The following is a 6,991-nucleotide window of genomic DNA, read 5'->3' on the forward strand; positions in this document are numbered from 1 at the left end:
CAGTGTCAGTGCTGTTAGCCTCATGCTAAAAGTGTTTTTGTAGTATTCATGCAGCTTCAGCAGTATGTTCAGCTCTCTTAATGCTGCGCTAACCCTCAGAACGGCAGTTAGCGCTGCGCTAACAGTAACACAGGTTCAGTCATGGCAGCGCTGAGAGTGTTCTGTGTTGACTGTGCATTGACCAGTGTTTGGAACCTGGTAACTGTGTTTACCTCTGTGCTAACAACACATCTGGCAATGCTAGCAAAGCTGTGTAGTCTGAGTTTAGTGGACAGTTACAGCGGCTTTGGAGATGGAAGTCTTTACTATGCAAACTCATCAAGACTCTGCCACTGCTGAAGAACTGCGAACAACGACCCTGTCTGCCTGTCACTGCTCATTCACTTTACACACACACACACCTGCTGTTCTGGGCTTCCTACACTGACTCTATGTTTCTAACTCTAACCTTTCACCTTTCACCTGTCACATGAGTTTACTAACTGCTCACTGTGGTTAAGGTGAGTGCTGTTGCTATGGCAGTGGTTTTGTTGCTGTAGGAAGATGCCAGTGTTTGCTCTCTTTGAGTGAGAAGATAACACCCTGCTGCTGCACAACACAGAGACACTGTGTGTGTGTGTGTGTGTGTGTGTGTGTGCGTGTGTGTGTGTGTGTGCGTGTGTGAGTGAGCGTGTTTTTCTCTTGGCTTTCTAAGGACAGTGTTCACTGGTTTGGAGACAGAGTATGTGACCCATTTAGTAACTAAAGTGAGTAATGAGTAGTATAGCCAAGGGGACGCCGCACTGTCTCAGTGCTCTGTCCTGACCTCTCCACTGACCCTCAGACGACCCTACTCAACTCCACCAGCCCTGACCTCTCCACTGACCCTCAGACGACCCTACTCAACTCCACCAGCCCTGACCTCTCCACTGACCCTCAGACGACCCTACTCAACTCCACCAGCCCTGACCTCTCCACTGACCCTCAGACGACCCTACTCAACACCACCAGCCCTGACCTCTCCACTGACCCTCAGACGACCCTACTCAACTCCACCAGCCCTGACCTCTCCACTGACCCTCAGACGACCCTACTCAACTCCACCAGCCCTGACCTCTCCACTGACCCTCAGACGACCCTACTCAACTCCACCAGCCCTGACCTCTCCACTGACCCTCAGACGACCCTACTCAACACCAGCCCTGACCTCTCCACTGACCCTCAGACGACCCTACTCAACTCCACCAGCCCTGACCTCTCCACTGACCCTCAGACGACCCTACTCAACACCAGCCCTGACCTCTCCACTGACCCTCAGACGACCCTACTCAACTCCACCAGCCCTGACCTCTCCACTGACCCTCAGACGACCCTACTCAACTCCACCAGCCCTGACCTCTCCACTGACCCTCAGACGACCCTACTCAACTCCACCAGCCCTGACCTCTCCACTGACCCTCAGACGACCCTACTCAACTCCACCAGCCCTGACCTCTCCACTGACCCTCAGACAACCCTACTCAACTCCACCAGCCCTGACCTCTCCACTGACCCTCAGACGACCCTACTCAACTCCACCAGCCCTGACCTCTCCACTGACCCTCAGACGACCCTACTCAACTCCACCAGCCCTGACCTCTCCACTGACCCTCAGACGACCCTACTCAACACCAGCCCTGACCTCTCCACTGACCCTCAGACGACCCTACTCAACTCCACCAGCCCTGACCTCTCCACTGACCCTCAGACGACCCTACTCAACACCAGCCCTGACCTCTCCACTGACCCTCAGACGACCCTACTCAACTCCACCAGCCCTGACCTCTCCACTGACCCTCAGACGACCCTACTCAACTCCACCAGCCCTGACCTCTCCACTGACCCTCAGACGACCCTACTCAACTCCACCAGCCCTGACCTCTCCACTGACCCTCAGACGACCCTACTCAACTCCACCAGCCCTGACCTCTCCACTGACCCTCAGACGACCCTACTCAACTCCACCAGCCCTGACCTCTCCACTGACCCTCAGACGACCCTACTCAACTCCACCAGCCCTGACCTCTCCACTGACCCTCAGACGACCCTACTCAACTCCACCAGCCCTGACCTCTCCACTGACCCTGTGCTCTAAGGTCCCACTGCGGGAACACAGCTGTTCGATTTTTTTTTTCAGTAACATTTAAAGAAATGAACCAAAGTTCAGCAGATCATTCTGTTAGAATCAATTCAAGGCTCTATTCCCTCCTCCCCTCATGACATTTCTGGAAGGTTCCATATTTTCTTTTATGACATGACCATCTTTGTGAAGTTCCAAAGGATTTTTTTCCCCCTAAAATTCCGACTCAACACAGCAGTGTTGGGGTGTCACTAGGTTGTTGCTAGGACACACAGATTAACACACATTTAAAAAGTCTTTTCAGGCTCTCCAGTGTCTGTCTACATGGACAGATAAAAATGCCGACATCTAGTCCCTGAACACTTTAAAGTATTGCTCAGGCTGTCTGATACCTGTGGTCCAGATAAATGATGAGGCAAAGCAGCGTGTTCATCTTGTCTACTGGCAGCTTCTCTCCTCACACCCATACTAGAGAATGGACCTGGAAATCACCAAGACCAACCTGGTCAATATGATCAACCTGGTCAATATAGGAGATCATTCTGTGTTCTTGTCCTGTCACAGTGACTGTTTCTGTTCATGACTTCGAAGAAGAGGTCACTCCGCTTTGTTCTTTTTCCTCTCAGGTGAATGTTTTAATGAAGGGTTATCTTCTACACTCATTTGAGATTTTTTTCATTTTGGACTTAAGCCAGTTCATCTGTTCGGTGTACAGTATGTGTCCCAGTGCCTGTGTGGTTTTTTCTTTGTACTGAGCTAATCAGAGATCTGATACAGTGTCAAAGACAGTAATACAGTATTACTCACTCTACCAGACATCTGTCCAGTCACCAAACATGACTCACAGTTTACAGACAGCACTGTTACCATCAGTTAGTCTGACAATTCTGCTTCTTTTATGTCTCTGTTATCGTCTGTTTAATTAATGATGGACTTCTGTCTCAGCACAGGAAACACACCCCTATTACACCCCTGTCTACCTTCCTCTCTCTCTCTCTCTCTCTCTCCCGGTATGATGTTGTCATTGTCAGAGGACAGATATAATCTTTGTTGTAATAGGTCTTCACCTCAATCAGTTTCATTGATTTTATAGTACTGTGAAGGTCCAAATCGATACAAACTTGGCAGTTGTTACTTCTGAAATTTTTCGTTTGCAAATACAGTAAATTATTGACTTGGATCATTAAACAGAAGTTCAACAGATCACATGTGTGATGTGTCGTGTTTTGGAACGGGAGTTTTGAGAGGTGAACTCTGACGGAATCACCTGATTGGATACTTCACAGGTAGAGGGGAACCATTTCCAACACAGGCAGTTCTGGGAGGCTTAAAAAAGCAAAGTAAAAAAAGAGACTAGTATGTATTTACGAAGATAATATTAAAGTTTTGTGTGAAAAATGTAACTAAACCCACTACTGTGTCCTGTGACCACTGCAACAATTCAGTAACACTGCATGGCCACACGGGGCAGTGTAAGTACACTGTTTTTTGCTCTGTCTGTTCCTAAACCTTGTTCAAACACTCCTCACATAGAACCAGATAATCAATCCTCATTCACTCTCTCTCCTTTCACACCAAAGACACTTCACTTACATTTTGTTGGAACAGCTGTAGTTTATGTAGATGCATGTTCTCATTACAAGAATCACATCATTGCAACAATTGTTAGCAGTTATATATTATATTATATTATATTATATTATAGCATTTGCAGGTCAGTGTTCTCTTTATTTAAAGTAGACATAACCAGAGGTTTCAAGACTTACAAACCGCAGGCCCTGAAGGCAGGCAGGGTAAACCAAACACAACTTCCGGTTAACACCAAACAATGTCAGACAGAGAAACAAGGCAAAAGCAGGAGTGTTTCTACAGACCTGAATGAGGCTGAACTCACACAAGACAGGTGGAACAGAAGATTAAACATACAAGGTTAAACAAGGCTGAACTAAGGAATCAGGAAATAAACACACACTGACCAATAGAAAGAGGGGAACCAGAGGAGCAGGGCGTGGAACAGGGAGCCGAGAGGAACCGGGGAGCAGAACCCACGGTGACCACTAGAGGGGGCGACAAGAGGAACAGGGTGTGACAGTATTACAGCCATCCATCTAGTAAGGTCACATGTGTACTTTTATTGTACAAAAGTCCACTCATTAAATATCTTAAAATGTAACCTTTTAATGAATACAAATCAGCTCACAGTTCAAATCAGTAATGTCGTCTTTGAGTCCCGGCTTTGGACTCAAGTCCGACTCAAGTCACAATTTTCATGACTTGGAACTTGACTTGGATTTGCAAAACTATGACTTGAGACTCATCTTGGACTTGAAAAGCTAACAACGACTGAGCCACGAGTTGTGACATTAGTATAACGCAGGGATGTCCCGATCTGATCCACGGCATCGCTATTGGCCCGATACTGGCCCAGAACGCTGGGCCGGATGCCGGAGGGGAGAAAAAAAAAAATGTGTTATGCAGAGCATGTCACGTGGTAACAATAGTGGTCGCTAGTTGGTCGCATGAGAGTAAGCTACCTGTAGGATAGTCATGTATGCGGTGTGCAAGTATTTCAACTTTAAAGTGGAAAAAAATCCAACGGTCTAATGCAAAATTTGCAACGCAAATGTGTCGAGTGGTGTCCCGCACACCAGGAGCCTATTCAACACTAGACCCACGGTGAAGTTAATTGGCGGATTAGCGCGGAGTGCGTGAAAGTGACGCTTTTATTTTTAAATGAAAAAAAAAAAGAAGTCGCGTATGTATATTTAAATGTCAATATCGGTATGGGGTTAATTTAAGGCAGATCTCTAAAATGATAGGGATACTTGAACTTTGTGTTTTCGTGTAATAACAGGTTTTCAGTTTATTTTGCATGACGGCACCATGAATAGAGCTTACTTCAAATGTAAGTTATGTTTGTTAATAGTTGATTGTCATTTTACAGTTTTTGGTACATCAAGGATATTCACAGATTAGTAAACTTGCTAGCTCTGCTACCTCGGACTATTGATTCAAATGGTCAGCCAGAAAACTAAGCTGTTAGTTTAATTACCTAAAGCGAGTTGCCACAATCCTTTTGTTAAACTTTATTAGCTGGTTAAATGTAGCCAACCGCCCCAGTGGGGTAGTCGTGGGTAATTAGCTGGAACTGTGGGGATTCATTGGTGCTCTTGTAAATGCCAATGGAAGCAGCAAGAAAAATTATCCTTGGCCATCACACTGATGAACCGTGATGCTGAGATAAGTAAACACCAGTTGCGTGTGGGAGGCGGGAAGGACTGGTGATGTAATCACTGTCTAACGAGAGTGTCTCATTGAGCTGTCTCAGCTGCCTCTGCAGGCAGTGGGCAACAAGGCAGCTCATTAGGTTTTCAGACACATCCTGTGTATCTGTGAAATTAGTAAAATGTAATGATGGTATTTTAAGGATATTTGATAAACATCAATATTCATCAACATTATTTCAAATGAACTTGTTTACTTTCTGTTCTTATTCTTTGCCCAGAGTTCATCAAAGCAGAATGCAGGACTAGCAGTGTGGCAACCGTGAACACAGCAGGACCTGCCCAGTGCGACACAGAAAGCCTTCAGATCCCCTCCAGGAAAACAATGAGGATGTTTGCCCTTTAGAAAAGACGAACCTCCATCTGAATAAGTTTGCCACGTATACAGAACCACTATGCAAAATATCTAGAGATGATCTCTGAAAAGGAATGGTAACATGACTCTGAGACTTTGCCAGCTCTCTGAGAAGTTGCCACAGAAATGTTGTCTGCCCCAGCATCCAGTGCTCCTGCTGAAAAGGTTTCACCCAAAAAGGCTGTAACCCTATTGTGATTCCACAAGGCAACAGAGTAGCACCCTGTTGTCTTAACCTTTCTTCTCAGAATGTAACATGTACTGACGTTTTAACTATCATATTATTTTCCATGAATTTGTTTCAGTGGTATATTGGCTACAGAGAAGTATACACACACACACACACACACACATTTACAGTACTATACAAATTAAAACTGTCGCATTAAAAAAAGCAAATTCTTACAATGATTTTAAATGTCTGTCTTTCTTTAACATGACTTACATTTGACTTTAACACTGTAGTCAAGTCGCTTGGACTCAAGTCCATCAAGATTCTGAAGTCAACCGCTCTCAAGTCAACGTTATTCAGATAATACAGAACTGCACCTCACCACAACAATGCATTTATGTTAGAATATTGAAAGCAGGGCTCACAAAATGTCTGAATCCCTGGTATTCTACAAATTTTGGTCTTTGTAGATATTTTCAAAAAAGCAAATGAAAAACATTTATTTAACAAGCACAAACTGCAGCACAAACTACATAAATCAATCAACAATATTCAAAATAAATATTCATTTAGATCTGTAAATGCAATGAAAGTTCAATATGATCACAAAACAGAAAAGGGTTACGGTAATAATATGTATAGCACACATGCTAGCATAGCTAAACTCAAAAAAGTCCAGGCAAATGTTCATATAAACTTTCCAACATGACACTACATCCAGAACTGTATTTTTATTTATTTTTGACAACACTGGCCTAGTAATCTGTTACAATCTTCTTATAACGTTGCTCTTATCTTGGGGCTGGATTCTCAAAACTCACTGTAGTTTATGACTGACATTGTTCAGTTGGATTGTAATGGTCTTTGTGATTTAAAAAAAAAAACATTTTCAAGCTTCAAAAAAAAAAAAATAAAAAATAAACACACATAATCCCTCCCTACATAGTGCACTACACCGTATTCACTATACAGTCATCAGTGAGTGAGTGAACAGGTGAGTGATTTTGAACACAGTCTTCTGTCAGACCAGGCACGGTTTAGTGCACTACACCGTATTCACTATACAGTCATCAGTGAGTGAG

This window comes from Chanos chanos, chromosome 5 (assembly GCF_902362185.1).
Source record: "Chanos chanos chromosome 5, fChaCha1.1, whole genome shotgun sequence".
Taxonomy (NCBI): Eukaryota; Metazoa; Chordata; class Actinopteri; order Gonorynchiformes; family Chanidae; genus Chanos; species Chanos chanos.